The following is a 16,726-nucleotide window of genomic DNA, read 5'->3' on the forward strand; positions in this document are numbered from 1 at the left end:
CTCAATAGCTGATAAGCAAGGTAGGTCATCAGAGTGACTATCCAGGACTGAAACGAACATTCTCCTCACTCTGGTCCTGTCACTGAACATAAAGAAATCTGTTCCAAATTTGAAGCATTTTCTCATAAACAGAGGATAACTTAATTTAGTTTTTTTTCAGATTGATAGTAGAATGTTGAGTCATTTTGCATTTGATAAAGTATTTGCCATCAGTATATTTTCTTGACGTTGTTTCTTATTATATGATCGGTTTTCTGTCCCCGTATCCCTATTTCTTTGCCTTATTTAAAGTTAATTACATACTTTAGTCTCCCAGCCTATCTCTCCTGTGTTTGGTTTGGTTTGTTTTTTTCTGTCCTATATTGGAGTGAGAATTTTGTTCCTTGAGATGAGACAATATGCATCTTGGTCACTCACTCCCATTAAATCATATTATTAAAGTGATAGTCTAGACTATAAAAGTATGTGATTCTATTTCATTTCTGCTCTTTGTTCTTTAGCGTTGGTCTTATTTTATGCACCAGAAAAGAACAAAAATGTTAATTTTGCTTCATTGTTCATTATTTTTTTAATGTAGAAAAGAACATAGATAGAAAATTATAAGGCAGTAAGTACATGATAATTTTCAAAATAGGTAAATGCTTTGTGTATGTGTGTTCTGTGTTTATTTATGTACATGTATATTGTGTGTTCATGTAAGTCCATGTGGCAACAAGAGACCAATGTTGGATGTCTTCCTCTGTTACTCTTTGCCTATTTTTTTAAACAGGGTCTCTCACTGAATTTTGAGCTTACCAGTTCAGCTAGACTGGCTGGCTAGCAAGCTCTGGGGACCTACCTGTTCCAACTCCTCCACAGGGATACAGATGCACACAGCCATTCTAGACTTAAATGTGTGCTCTGGGGAGCTACACTCAAGTCATCATACTTATACTGCAAACAGTTCAACCGCCAAGCCTTCTCCCCTGCCCCTTAGTAAGAGAGTTTTCATATTTACCCCAAAACATATCCATTTATCTGTTCTTCTCTTGCTTTTTATGCTTTCAAGTAGATCCAAGAATCATTTTACTCAAAAACTCCACTTATCATCCTTTCATAGCACTTACCTCCTGGAAATGAACTCCCAGCTCTTGCCTTTATATTGGAAATATTTTGCTGAATATAGAATTATGTGTTAATAGACTTTCATCTCTTATTCTTGGTAAATACCAGTGTATTGTCTTAATGCATCCAATGTCAGAGATGAAAAATCAAAAATCATTCTCAGAGTTCTTCTCACGGATGCCAAAGGCATAAGATGCCTTTGGAGCTAGCATTAGAGGCAGTTGTGAGCTATTGGGTATGAGTGCCATGAACTGAACTTGGGTCCTCTACAAGAATAGTATGTGTTCTTAGCTGATGCACCACCACTTCATCATCTCCACTGCATCTTTTTAAATGTACTTATTATCTTTAAAATATAGATTCTTATAATTTTGGTTGTGAGCCTAGCAACCCAGCCACATAACCTTTGACTTACAGTCTGTCCTGCCTATGGGATATGCTAGAATTGGTGCCTAGCCCAATAGTCAGCGGAGAGGCTTCATCCAGCAACTGATGGAAACAGATGCAGAGATCCACAGCCAAACATTAGGCCAAGCTCAGAGAGTCCTATTGTAGAGAGGGAGGAAGGATTGTAGAAGTCAGAGGGGTCAAGGACACGACAAGAAAATCCACAGTATCAACTAACCTGGGCTCAGAGACTTAACTGACAGCCAGAGAGCCTGCATGGGACTGACTTAGGCCCTCTGTACATGTGTTACAGTTGTGTGGCTTGGTCCCCTTGTGGGATTCCTGACAGTGGGAGCAGAGGCTGACTCTGAATCTTTTACTGGCTTTTAGAATCCCACTCCTCATACTGGGTTGCCTTGCCCAGTTTTTGTACAAGGGCAGGTGCTTAGTCTTACTGCAACTTGATATAACATATTCTATTGATATCCATGGGAGGAATGGATGGGGTGGAACAGAGGGGAAGGGAGGAGGAGGGCCTGGGAGAAGAGGAAAGAGGGGAAAGTGTGGTCGGTAAATAAAGTAAATAAATAAACATTTAAAATATAGATTCTTGTCCAGTAACTCTACCATTTGGATGGTGGATGGATTGATTGCCTTCTGTTAGTCATTGTCCATTTAAGAAGCACATTATTCTACTTCTTTGTGTCTTATTTTGATTGTCTACCAGTCTTTATGGTATAAACACAGTAGTAATTAGAATTTACTCCTCGACAAAAGGCTTACCTCTTTCTCTCCCAAGCTGCTAATATGTGTATGTTGGGGCGGGGTCGGGGGAAGAGGAAGGCTGAGCCAAATAACATGCAATATACCTGGATTCGAGCTTCCCTGAGCTGCAGGTGCATTTGCCTCACCAATGGTTTAAGATCTGTTGAGGGAGAAAAAAGGGACTTCTTTTAGCAAGAAAGATTGGCAATGCTCCAGAGATGTCCTCAATCTCAAATCCTAGCTGCCAACATATCTGAAACACAAGAGATCTCTCTTCTTCTCTGCCAAGGCATAAGGACAGTTCACTCTGCCTTTAGAGAGCTGCAACCATGCATTTGATGACAGCCTGTCGATTACACTAGCCTGCATCCCTGCCTCAGACATGGAGTGAAGGACTGTGGGAAAGAGTGGAAGGACAGGTACAAATTCTGCCTGTGTCTGTGGTAGCCAGGATTCTAACACACACACACACACACACACACACACACGCACTCACACATACACACATACACATGCACTCACACATACACACATACACACACACACGCACACACACACACATACACATGCACTCACACATACACACATACAAACACACACACACACGTGCGCGCACACACACACACACATACACATGCACTCACACATACACACACACATGCGCGCGCACACACACACACACACATACACATGCACTCACACATACACACACACACACACACACACACATGCACTCACACATACACACATACAAACACACACACACTTGCAGCAATTAAAGTTTGACCAGTTGAGCTGTTTATCCTTTCCTGTCCCTGTGATGACTTTCCCAGGAATGTCAAGAACTATAGAATTCTTCCCTAGAAAGAGGATTAAACCCATTAATATGTCGTTTTGGTCTGGTCTTTGGTTCTCTAGTGGCTTAAATATATGATTGTGAGGCTTGTTTCTTGGGCAAGATATGCTTGCAAGGCCCATGTGGGAACTGTGGTCATCAGGCCTTCTTCTAACATTCCTAGGATCTAGAGCAGAAGTAAAAACTAGAAACATACATACACAAAATGTCTAAATATTTAAAAGTTACAAATCAGACTCGCAGTCCATTAAATCACATTATTTACCCTACTCTGATAAATGGGCCTTGATAATGATTTTTAAAGGACAAGTTCAAGTTGAAATTCTTGTGTGGCAGCTGAGATAAAGAAGGCATCCAGACACTACCTCTCTTCCTCTCCCAGGTGCCTGCCCACTGGTCCTAGGATGATTCATGCCCTCAGCATTCACATAGCAGTAAGCCACCATCCCAAAGGCTTCCAGCTGTGTATACAAGGGCCAGATCCACCTTGGAAGAAACCTGAAAGCATTCAGTACCTGATGAGCAGGAAATCCTAAGTCCCACATCCTCAGAATAGAGTATGGAAGGAACCTCTGGCTCTTCTCTCTCAGCTTTGTGAGCAAGGACCAAGGCACACCAGTACAGTAATATGCTATATGAAGTATGAAACAAGAGTAAAGCTCTTCCCTACCAGCTTCCCACCCTTGTCCAGGCTGGGTCTAAAGGCAGTTCTGATGGAAATACAGTATTTTAGAAGTGGTTAGATAAGCTTCGTAGACAGGAAATATAGAAAGAAAGTAAAGGATGCTAAAGATGCCCCCCATCCTTTGTCACAGTTTATATAGCTATAGAAATAATAAGATGTATAATCCCCCTTAAAAGCTTTAATATAGATGAGATACTGTTGACCAAGGGGAGCACAATGTATCTTCTGGAAATCTGATGTCACCAGATGAACATGAAAAGCAGAGCTCATATGTAAAAACAATTCAAGACAAAACTCACCTCAAATCTCAGACATACAGTGTGGTCCACATGTTAATGGTCATAACAATTGACAAGAAAAAATGACTCACTGTGGGATGTTTCATTGCCTACCAATCAAAAAGAAGCACAAAAGGAACTGCCTGGACCACTTTAAGATAAATTTCCTCACCTTGAGTTTGTTGTGGTCTATTCAATAATTTGGGCAGAACTTCAGGGACAAAAAAATGCATTTTTACTTTTTAAGATACATAGATTTTACAAGTGGAAGAATTATTCATAATTATATGAATTTGTATATTTAATGCCCCCAGAGATATGATGAAAGTGTTAACACAGAACCACAAGTAACTTCAGAATAAAATGATTTCTTTAACTGAATGTTGTGCTTCAACATGCCTGATACAGATAATTATACACCTTGTGGTGTTTAGTTTTGGTGTTAGCATTAAGTGTGCTTATGGAGAAATATGAAATATTACGCTGCCACCCTCATTCACACACACACACACACACACACACACACACACACACATGCCTCTGCTGGTTATATTTGGTGGGATCATTCTGGAGCAACATTTGAATATCAGTTCATTCTAAGTTCCTTTACTGAGACCATACTGAAGCCTAATGGCAGAGAATTGCCGCTGAAATGGTGATGGGACACATTCAGTGCCACCCTGGCCCTCCCTAAGCTGCACTTACATTGACTTTCTGTGAGTTCACTGAGATAAATAAAAAGGGGGAAATGCAACACCCAGAACTATTGACATCTCTTAAATGAGAAAGAAATGGATAAACGATACTTGATTTAGCTATCAATGTGGACTCAGAGATGCCTGCAGAGGAAATGCCACCAAGAAGCAAGCCAAGGCCCCATGGAAAATCCTAGGAGGACACAATAACTGCAGGCAAAGGGATAGTCGAAGCTAGCGAAGGATCTGGGGACTCACAACAAGAGAGGTGGAAACGCAGACATAACAGGTGTGTGCCCAATACCTTCTGCAAGCCCATGTAGGTGAACAACTATGCCCCAACCCCCTGTAGAAAACAAGTAGGGAGATGTTGTCTAGATTAACTCCAAGAGAGAGAGTCACAGACTCAGCAGTACTAGAAAGAACAGCAGCAGGTAGATGTGAGATGAGATCCTGGATGCTGGGCAGCCAGATGGGAATCTGAACCCTGAATAGGTACCAGATCCCCATCCTCTTCAGGACATCTTACTCAGTTCAGGGCCTAACAGTCCCGTACTCAGATGTACATCCAGAGCATCCTGAGACAAGTGTGTGCAGGTCATGTGTGTAGAACACCTGACTACCTAAAAGGGTAGAAATCAGTTGCTCTCAGGGGTACCTTAGTGAAACAGCTCAGCATCATCTATTCATTCTATGACATCATCCTGCCCTCCATAGTGTGAGGCTTAAGCAAAAGGTATAGTGGGTTTGGAGAAGTGTCCTAACATAAAGAGACTAGGTAAATGAATAAAAAAAGAGTGAAATGTACAGATTTTGCCACGAACACACAGTCTAAAATTTGTTACTATAGATATTAGGAAATAAAATGTACCCATGAAACTAAACTCAGTGTAGTGGAAAAGGAACACTTAGAGACAAAATTCTTAGGAATTAAAAATATGTTTATAGAAATAACATATTCAACAAAAGAGAGATGAGAAAAAGAAAATGAATAAAAGGGGAGTTACTAGAAAATGGGGACAAGAGTTGCAATATCCAACTCAAAGCTGTTTAGTTCCAGAACAAAAGACAGGGTGTGAGTTACGGTTTGTTTTAAAAGTAAGTAAAATTTCCCAGAACTGGAATAATGAGCAAAACTTGCTTGAGTTTCCAACACTCTAAGTGTGGGAATAAAAAAAAATGAGTGTTATACCAAGGCATGCTGTCATGAGCATTGTCTTGTTGAGGGGAAGAGATGGAGAAGGAGACAGAATGGGGAGGAAAATGGAAAGCTAATAAAATGGATCAAGTCAGCAATAAATGCCCTGAAATGGCTGAGACGGAAGTTGTTTAAACATCTTAAAGCCTAGTTACTATGTAGTATTTGTGAGGCACGATGTCATCTCAATCATGTACGTGATATAAATTATTTCATTTAGGTCTCATGTCATCACCCATTTGTCCTTTCTTCACACTGGAAGCACCCACAATCCTAGCTACTAGCTTTTTGAAATGTTCCATTAATTGTTGTCAACCACGGTTATTCTACTATATTTCAACATTATGCATTCTGTAAAGTAAACCAATGATGTAGAGAAGAGACTTGAAAATAATTTCAGGCATTCAAGTTCTCCACAAACTGGTCTCACCCTTGAGCATCTGCTGAAAAAGTTGAGTCTTGTCATTGTTAAATGATCCCTTTGAACACAAGGCTCCACCGCTAAGCAAGCAACAAGTTTGAAACATGCTCACAGCGTGTGCTCATCTGCTAAAACCTGCTCCCAAATGAGCAGCTGGATGCGATGACAGCACATCCGGTCTGCCTACCAACTGTCATTTTATTTAATCACAGGAGACATAATTGTCCTATTTCTACCCTGGATATGTCTTTAAACACTTCGATTAGAACCAGTTCTTCACTTTGATTATAAATGTGGACTGGGTATTTGACTATGAAAAATTACACAGGTTTAGAATGATGACATTGTGTGTTTTAACTGGGCAGTAGAACAAATTTTTACTCTTGGGTTGTAAGAGGCATTAGATACGGTACATGCTGGCAGAGTTCCAATATATGGCATGTAAAAAGTGTATCTCTATGGCCAGGGTGAGGTCAGATCTTCCAGTTTCATCTAGAGATGAATATGATGACCATACTTAGCTATGGCTGACGTTGGTCCCCCACAAGAAAAATACATCTCTATTCAGTGATCAAATACAATATCAACCCAGCTAAATGAAGCCTATTGTAAAGACTCCATTTTTCATTTTTATTTATGCACATGTGTGCATGTATGTGCATATGAGTGCAACACACAGAAAGACCAGAAAAGGGTGTAGCATCCTCTAGAGATGATTGTGAGATGCACAGCTTGAGCACTCAGAACTCAGGTCCTCTGCAAGAGCAATACTTGTTCTTAACCACTGAGCCACCTCTTCAGCCTCTAGAAAATGTTTGCATACATTTGTACATGCCACCTTTTCAGGACTGGAGTTATTTTCACATGACAGACACCTGAAGGGGAGTCTTCTTCACCCAATCTTGACCGAGGATGTCTATTGATTATACAGTCCACTGCTGTTTTCACTTTTGTTGTGTAACTTCAAGTGTGTAACGTGATATTCCTGATATATGAATGTGTAGAGACATACATTTACTACAGGCAAGCAAATGAGGAAGGACACTGTCATCTCATATGGCTGAAGTTCTCTCTTGATGAATTACCAGCATATGAAACAATATTCTTAACCACAGGTCTTGTGCTCTGTGCTAGATCTTTAACTTAGTCAGACTACATGCCACATGACTTTTGACCTACTATTTCATATCCCTGTCCTACTCTCTTTTTACCCCTGTGACCATCATTTTGTTTTCTGTGGTTTGTTTTGTTGCTTGTTTTCTTAGATTTCTTATTTAGGTAGGGTTTTTACAGTGCTTTTCTACTTGGCGTATTTTTTAGCATAAAGTCCTCTAGATACGTGTTGCCACATATGACAGGCTCTCCTCTTTGGGTTTCAGAATACTACACGCAAGGAGTATGCTAGGATGCCCTTGTGAATTCACTGCTGATTCACACTGCAGCGGGTTTCCACATCTTCGCTGATGTGAGAAAGAGGCAATGATGGGCGTGTAGGTACCTTTGTAGATTCCTAATTCCACTTCCTGGGGTATAGTATATACTCCACACTATCGATTGACTTGTGTTTAATAAGAACATGCACAGCATGTCAATTCTCTGAACCCCTTCTGACTAGGGCTCCTGTTTTCTAATATTAGTTATGTAGGGCTTTTCTATTGTCTTGGGTGGTGTCTACCTCAATTACTTTTCTAGTAACTGCTATTCATAATTATTTTCTTTTCTTTGAGGAGAAAAACTTTATTCTTGTATTAATATTATGTGCCTTTTAAAATGCTAGAACATTATAAGTTGCATGATAAAATATGACATTGTGTATCAACTTACAGTTTCACTTTTTTCTAAGACCAAAATATGTGGTTCTTATAAATAAATATGAACTTATATCAGCACAGTAAATAAATAAGATACAAAAATGGAAACCAACTGCAGCCAGGTGTGGCACCCCTGGTAGCACTTGTGAGGCAGAAGCAGGCAGAGCTCTGTGAATTGATGCCACCCTGGTCAACATAGCAGGTTTCAGGCCAGCCAGGGCTACATACAAAGAACGGGTCTCAAGAAAGAAATCAACCGCAAAGTTACTGCCTCTAAGCACCACCTCCATTGATCGTTTAAGGCAGCCTGGAAGGGAAAAATTGGCCATGTCAATTTGCTTTTGAGTGACCCGGATTTAGATATGCACAGACACATCCTAGATCAGTGCAGACCTGAGCTTGAGCCACCATCCTCCACTGTAAGGGAACCTCGAGTGGTACTTCCCCCTCGAAACTCTGCTGGAACATTCTATTCTAGAGAGTGGAGCAGAGATTAACTGCTTGTTCGTGAGTAGTCCAGAGTATCTGATTTACCAGTTATGTGCCCAGTGTTCTTTGGAAGTGAGCCTTGGAAGCAATTTTTCCGATCAATCCCCAATCTCCTGTTAGGGCTTACAAAAGGGCAGAACAACATTTGCTCATGATAAAGACTCAGTTCCAGCCATTATAAATCTTATCAATTGCTTTGTGACGGTTCATGAAGAAAAAAAAATCATTTCATTGTGCTCACTTAATTCTGGGGCTCAATTAAGACTCTAATGATTGTGTCTGGGACTTCTAGGATGTGTGGAGATCAAACTGTAAGTCTGGATAAGGTTAGGAACTTTAGCTCACTCTTTTTTTATCATAATTCATCCAACTAAGTAACATTATACTCTGAATAGAAGCCAGTAGCAGTTCAATTAGAAACAACACCCCTTTTCTCTTACTTTGTTTTACATCCACAAGACCAGCACAAAGAACCTTAATAAATGTGTCTGGTTAGTATTTGAAGTAATTCACATGCACACACTTATATAATGACTGGGGCTTGTGCATGGTGCTACAGAATGCACAATACAATACACACTTCATACAATCTCAGTTCATTGCTCAAGAAGAAGGATGATTATCCTAGAATTATTAAGGATAATGTAGGTGCTGAAGAATTGCTCAGAGATTGAGCACTCACTACTTTTACAGAAGACCCAGATTCAGTTCCCAGCAATCATATGGCAGATTGTAACCACCTGTAACTTCAGTTCCAGGGGACCCAATAACTTCTGGCCTCTGAAGGCACTGGACATGAACATACTAAACCCACATACATGTAGAAAAACACTAATATACAAAAAATTAAAATAAATAAAAAACATCTTTTTAGAAAAATACAAATAATTTTGTCTAAAAGCACAGCTGACATATACCCATTTTCCCACAGGCTGACATACAACCTGCTCAGGCAGCATTTCAGTTTAAACAGGTAGCTCCTCAGCATCAGTTCTGCAGCAGTGTGCATCGAAAGCCATAGTGGATCCAGCTTTGTGCTGGCCGTGAGCCAGGGCTGGCTCCAAACCCCACACACTCTTCTTAACTCAGGGTGTACTCTGTGAAAGAAGAAAATCTGGGACAGAGATGGCTGCTCTGTGTGCCAGAGATGGCTGTTCTCTGTGCCAGGAAGTTATTTCCTTCTATTTATGTGTGAACTGGTTTATGGATTTTATAAATGTTAGTACACCATGGACACTCAGGGAACGGTTCTTGAAACCCAAACGTGCTGTGTGATGGTGTGTATTTTCAACTATGGAAACGAAATGGAAAATTGGAGATGCTCCTGTTTTCCCTGTGCTTTCTCTAGTTAACGTTGAGGCCAAAGATTAAAGTATGCTTCCTTCTTTTCCTCCTGTAAAGATTTTTCTTTGGGCATCTAGGAATGGAGATGGATGAAAGAGCAAGCAGATGGCAAGCCACCAACACATATAGGCATCAAAATATGAGTGAAATAAATTCATACTGTGGTAAGCAGTCAAGCAGGTCTTCCCTCGAGACTTCGTAAAGTAAGCTTGCTCTAGACGTGGAAGAAGAAAACAAAAAACAACAAACAAACAAACGAGATTTAAAACCAATGAAGTTAGAGAGTTGTCCTCTGGGGTCAAGCACTTACCACTGAAAATGTCTGAGATAGCCCTGTGAGTCCCAAGGAACAGCTGCAGCCACATCACCACTGTGAACCCAGCCAGTTGACAGGTGCCGAAAACTGGCAAGGTTTCATCCTGTGGTACATCTGACCACCAAAGTTGTTACATGTAGTACATACACTACTCTGAACAAACAGAGCATGTTTTCAGGATCAGACATTTGGATCCCAGGGACTGATAAATGAATGCTCAGCACAGGTTATTTCTGTTGTTAAAGAGACATGCCCATTCCGAATCCTTGTTGGGCTCTGTTTGATGAGCTGTGTCTTCTGCATAGCTTTTCTGTTCACCCTCCAGACTGATTTAAAAAACTGTTTGTTTGTTTGTTTTGTTGGTTGGTTGGTTGGTTGGATGGTTGGTTTTTCTTATCAACGTGGCAACATGCTAATGTATCATGGAAGAAGAAATGTCAACTGGAGAATTTTCACCATTGGCTTGGCTTGTAGGCAAATCTGTGGGGCATTTTCTTGATTAAGGATTGATGAGAAAGGACCTAACACTTGGGTACAGTGCCAGCCCAGTGTAATTAGCACTGGATTGAATAAGAAAGTAGGCAGAGCAAGCCATGGGGAGCAAGCAGGTAAGCAGCACCCTCCATGGCCTCTGCCTCCAGGTTTCTGATTGAGCTCCTGCCTTGACTTCCCTCAAAAACAGATTCTGATCAGGTCAAGTGAGCCAATCAATCCTTTCCTCACCAGATTGGTTTGGGCCACAGTGTTTATCATAGCACTAGAAAGCAAAAGCAAAACCGGACCCTTAGTTTACCTTCACATACACACACACACACACACACACACACACACACACACACACACACACACACACTTCTTTCCCAGCCTGTGCTAAATTTTTGTAAGACAACCCTCATAACAGAAGGCTTTCTGGGAAAAAGAAGTGTTTCTTCCATGTTCTCCTGCAGCTTGGAGTATAAAACAAAAGCCAGCTCAAGTCAGGTCCCCACAATTCCTATAAGCACTTATTTCTCAGGAAACCCCCCACATTGACCAGTTGTCCTCAGGACACTGTGAAATAGCATTCGTGGGTCTTTTCATTTTCTAGTGAGTCCCAAACAAGGTTTATTCAATATTTGATAATAGTTCTGCTGTCTTGTTGGTTTACTGTAGCCCTAGTCATTCTGCGTAAAATGATAAGCAGATAGGAAAAAACAAAAACAAAGCATAAACGTTGAGCCTCAACAGAAATATTTTTAATGTCGCGACATAGTGGCTGGATTTTCCTCAAACTGAAATAAAAGTCCAGGAAAGTTCCTTGTTTGTGTTGTGTATCCCTAGGAAGCCATTTGCCAAGCTCGGGCTGCCTGGCTCTCTGCCTCTAGGAATGCCAATCAGAGGACATTCTTTTTCAGGCAGCCAAGTTTGGAAGTCAGTTGGTTTCTGGCCGTGAGGAGGGCGGGGGTGATGGCAGGGGAAGCCAGCGAGTCCTCAGCTGATCTTCAGCCTGCAAAGGTTTCTGGAATAGCCTTCAATGAAAGCAGTTCCTTTTACCCGGGAGGACACAGGTAAAAGGACAGCTGAGTAATTCAGCTTTAGAAGAGATGGGCGGAAGCTCCCCGGGAGGGAGGGGCGGAGGGAGACCTTTGAAAGCCTGCCATTGGTGAGTTTACCAAAGGCATCTGCCAGTGGGACTTCAGTGGAATGTGAAACCAAATCGTTTTCAAGTTAAAGATAGACACAGTGGATGCCAGAATCTGGAAGCCGGGTTTTTAAACTCCTGTCTCTCCCTAGAATTTCGGAGTTGGTTATGGTCTCAGGAGTAATTAACAATTTGGCTAAAATCTGTTCTTCCCATGAGCGTGCTAGCAATCACGGTGCGCACTAGGTGAACTGACTCTACAAGGGTTGAAAAGCAGATGCTGTGCCTGTTCGGGGTAAGTGAGAATGCCGGGACTTGGAGGTGCATCTCTGGGAAGGTGGATATTGATTTTTGCTTTGTGGTTGGTATGAATGAAACATCGTGGAGATTTCGTTGTGTCTGGATGGAGCGGCTTTCCTTTCTGGAAGAAGGTGGCCTTAAGTATTTTGAGTGGCAGAAGGAAACCCCGCACTCGTGGGCTGCTGTTTTTAAGTTTGCATTTCAGAGTTGTAAGTTCAGTGGAGCCTGTAGCCTTGCTCTTCCCCGTTAACCCTTCAGCGCCCGAGGCTTAGAGGCTTATGGAGTTAGGAGTTACGGGTGGGAAGACACTGTGAGATGGAGCGCAGCTTCCCTGACCTGGCACTGTTTTCAAATGTAGACGATGAATACAAAACATGTCAAAGGAAAAAAAGCGCGCGGCGGGGTCGTGGGGGGTGTTCTAACTAACGATTCTTTTCACGGTGCTCTAAGACCATTAGAAAGCACCCCATCTTTAAAGATGCGGCAGAGAAAAAAAGCAGGCAGCCTCTATCAAAGAAAACAATGTATTAATAGCAGTTGTTTGGGGCATTGCTTCATTAATTCTAAGCAGTTCCTCTCCAAACGAGCTGGTATCTGCTAAATGAATGGAGGGGTTCTGTTTATTATAAAGAACTCCAGAGAAGAGGGAGGGAGGGAAGGAGGGAGGGAGGGAGGGAGGGAGGGAGGGATGGATGGAGAGAGGGAGGGAGACAGTCCTTAAATTTGCAATTGTCCTGTTGTGTTTTGGCTATGCAAATGTTTTATCGCAAGTGGAAGGGAAAACTTGAGTTCCTCACTCTTTGCCCATGTATAGGTTTTGTTTCTTGTTTGGTCAAGTGACCTCTCCCTCTCCTCTTAGCGACAGCTTTCCCAGACTCACACAGCATTCCTTCTGAATAAATATTGTCCGTAATAGTCACAGAGTACACGGTGTGAATTGGATATTCTCCTTTATATGGGGAAAATAAGCATGCTGGCGCTCTCCTGACAGAATGCGGGGCTGGACAGTGGTTCAGTGTAACTGGCCTGGTTTCGCTCTGCCAAATAGACCAGACTGAAATGAAGTTGACTAAGGTAGATGCAAGCCGTGAGTGGTTTAATGTGGCTCCTTCACACAACGCTGATAATAAGAAGTAATGTGGTGTGTTGCTCTCCTAAGCCAAAAGGTAGGCATTATAACAACAGAGTTGAACTTAGGACTGACTGCTGAGCACAGGGACACGGACAAAGAAAATATAAAATTAGCAGAGTCTAGGACTGGTCTGTCCAACCTTGTGTGCCCACTTTCACCCCCTAGCTTCCCTCTTCTTTAAGATCCCTGTGAAATAATGAGGCTAAGGGCCCAAGACCTGTCTGCAAGGAGGAACCTGACCCAAGTGTTTTAAAGTTGTCCTCTATAGATTAGAAATGTATGCATTTTGTTAGAAACCCCTATCCTTCAAGGAGTTTAGGCGGTTTGTTAAATTGTACCTAATGTTTAGTGATGCCTAGAATTAACATATTGGTCCACACAAATTGCAAGGAATTCTCCATTCCCTATGAGCAAACAGTACCTTAGCAAATTTTTCCTAGTCCCATCAGGTGACCAGCAATATTGTCTGAGTGGCTGTGTCCTGAATGGCTGGCATTAGGAATGAAGCTGGCAGAAATATGTGACTACATGAAGCAGAACACAGGACACACACAGACATGTGTGATTTGTACATCTGGTTCGGGTATACCACCATTTAATGTTTGCTATATTGAGTTTGGGCTTTTGGTTTTCAATATGTTAAAAAGAAAGAAAGAAAGAAAGAAAGAAAGAAAGAAAGAAAGAAAGAAAGAAAGAAAGGAAGGAAGGAAGGAAGGAAGGAAGGAAGGAAGGAAGGAAGAAAGAAAGAAAGAAAGAAAGAAAGAAAGAAAGAAAGAAAGAAAGAAAGAAAGAAAGAAAGAAAGAAAGAAAGAAAGAAAAATACGAAGTTCAAAATTCTACCATCTAAGAATTTTTAGCAGTGTGGCTAATCCTGGCAGTACTGACAAATGCTGACAATGTTGACAAATGCAAATACATGTCTCCCACTGTCGCACCACTGGATTGTCTTCCTCTGAACGGGTGAAGGTGGTTGTCTTTTGATATGTGTCTGCTGATGATAGCGCATGAGTTCGTGGACATGTTTCTGTTATTACTGCCCATCCCATCATCACTTGTGCTGTCTTGTCTTCTTAATACCTCGGATGGATACTTCTGCTTCAGGCTGAAAATGTATCTTCAAAACCACTCATAGAACCTAGCATGGTGGCACCAGTCTGTAATCCCCGCATTTGGTGGTCAAAGTTAGGAGGCTCACTGCAAGTTTAAGTAGCTGAGGGTACTTCTATTTCAAAATGAATAAATGAATGGTTGATTTAGAAAAACTATCGCACTTGTAAGGGTGTTCCAAAACCTAATTAGGATGGTGGTTTCCTGCAGAGAAGGAAGCAAGTGGCAGACTGGAACTACTTAGACAAAGCACCCCTGGCGCTGCGACAGCAGCCCGCTTTCAGGCAGTGTGAGCAGAGGTTCATTCTAGGTTCGCTCTGTCCCAGTGGAAGATACAGTCACTGCAGATCCCAGCATACACTGGGCCAAAGACTTTGACATCTCGATGAAGTCTGTCTGTCAGGACACCAGAAGGAACTGTGCTCTGCAATCCTGTTTGCTCGTCTAGTCGTATGCCAAGAGGCAAAACTTCCTGCTGGAAAGTTTAACTTACCTCTCCCACTTTTAATTTTTTAATTTTATTTTTTAGTGTGTGGTGTGTGTGTGTGTGTGTGTGTGTGTGTGTACATGTGTGTGTGATGGGGTGGTCTTATGCCATGGCACTTGCGTGGAGGTAGGGGGCACTTTTCATCCGTCCCCTCCTTCCATCTCTATGTGGGTTCCAGGAATCAAACTCAGGTCACCAGGCTTGCAAGACAAGTGATTTTATCCACTGAGCCATCTCACTGGCCCACTGATTCCTAGGTTTTCATTTGCTAAACTCTCACCTTGTGATTGACTCTGCCCTGTTTTTGTATTTCTGATAGTTTTACTTATTTTGACTCGCTCTCTGAGTGCAAGTATCTATGTCGTGACCATTACAAGAGATGACCGTTCACTCTACAGAGCTCCTAGCCATTGTTCCTTAGAAACACATCTTCATCCTAGACAACGTGGTGCATCGGCTGCTGTTGCTGTTGATAATTCCAGGAAGGTCTTGTGATTTGTCTTTTACTTGTTGGTCATGTTCTGATTTGTTCAAGGCTGCTTGGAGGAAATCACATGTACTGAAGAGCTCATGTGCCCCAGCTTCCTGTAGTTGTCTACCCTACTCAGGAATCCTTTCACTTTCCCTAGCCACTTTCCTAGATGATCTCTTTAATCTCTAATCCACCCACTCCAGTCACTTCAGCTGTTCACAAAATTCGACTCTTCCGGCAGCGTTCTCTCTGCCTGGATTCAGTATCAACACAGCTTTTTAGATTTTTGTACGTTAACCCCCTCCGCGCCCCTGGGTTCCTCTGCAGTTGCTCTGCTTTGGGTCTCCGTCATCTTACTTGGATACTGTTTTGTTGTTACAGTTATTCTCTAGGCCCACACCACCACCTCCCATTTTATCTTTCTCCTATTGGACAAATACATCTTGTTCTAAGAGCCACAGCTGCTCGTGACTGGAGAACTCCAGCAGCCTTCAGATTAAAAATGTTCCATCACTAGCACATCCCGCAAGCCCTGTCACGAAGTGTCAGCCCATCCCCTCACTGCCTCTCCAGTCCTTTCCTGGTCCTCAGCAACCCTTTCCTCAAACTTAGCTGCAGTCTCTGGGATCGACCATCTACTAAGACAGCAGAGAGTCTGTGAGAGTCCGTAGAGTCATTTTTCTTTTCCCAGAATGCTTGTGGCTTCTCAACTTTCACCTCAGATGTCACTCTTGATGTGTTTTCCTTATCTTCAGAGTTCAACTGCAGTTCCCAAAGTCCCTAATGGTATGGACTGTGCCTTACTGATTTCTGTATTATGAGTAACCAGTACACACACACACACACCGGGGGAAAAAAAAGCAAAGAAAAGAAAAAACCACTCACTACAAGTTTAGGGAATGAATAATATACTGTTTCCAGGGCTGTTGTTCCTGGATCAACTCCTTTTTTTCTTTATTTCACTTACTCTTATTCATTCTGTATCTTTTGATCTCAGCATAGTGATCATTAATGATGCTAAATGCCAAGTAGAATCAGAACATGTTTGCTCGTCTGGTGGGGGCCATTCTTTTAGAGGAGTGCGATTAATGTTCATTTTACTGCCAAATGAGGCCAACTGATAACAAGACGTGTTAGCAGCAAAGTGGGGTGAGTCAGCTGCACGTTACCGGAGAGGTTTGTAGTCAAAGGCACAGTATGTGGAAAGCCATAGGTTCAGCCACCCATGTTGAGGCTGTGGAAGTGGTTCAGTTGGTAA

At 41.9% G+C, this 16,726-nt stretch overlaps 1 protein-coding gene across 25 annotated transcripts in view; it reads left to right on the forward strand.

The window, feature by feature from the left end:
• The window catches only part of Dtna (dystrobrevin alpha), a 370,573-nt gene that overhangs the window by 86,895 nt on the left and 266,952 nt on the right, over positions 1 to 16,726 (forward strand). For 16 of the 25 annotated variants that reach the window (XM_042263999.2, XM_042264012.2, XM_076554810.1 and 13 more), the window contains exon 1: positions 12,027 to 12,265. The exons of 5 other annotated variants lie outside the window; for them this stretch is intronic. The gene's annotated coding sequence lies outside the window, so the exon portion shown is untranslated. Of the gene's footprint in view, positions 1 to 11,763; positions 11,897 to 11,993; positions 12,266 to 16,726 lie in introns of those variants that run through there. 4 more of the 25 variants (XM_076554813.1, XM_076554812.1, XM_015988016.3 and 1 more) reach the window with 3 other exon arrangements.

The sequence above is a fragment of the Peromyscus maniculatus genome, chromosome 19 (assembly GCF_049852395.1).
Source record: "Peromyscus maniculatus bairdii isolate BWxNUB_F1_BW_parent chromosome 19, HU_Pman_BW_mat_3.1, whole genome shotgun sequence".
In the NCBI taxonomy this organism is placed as follows: domain Eukaryota; kingdom Metazoa; phylum Chordata; class Mammalia; order Rodentia; family Cricetidae; genus Peromyscus; species Peromyscus maniculatus.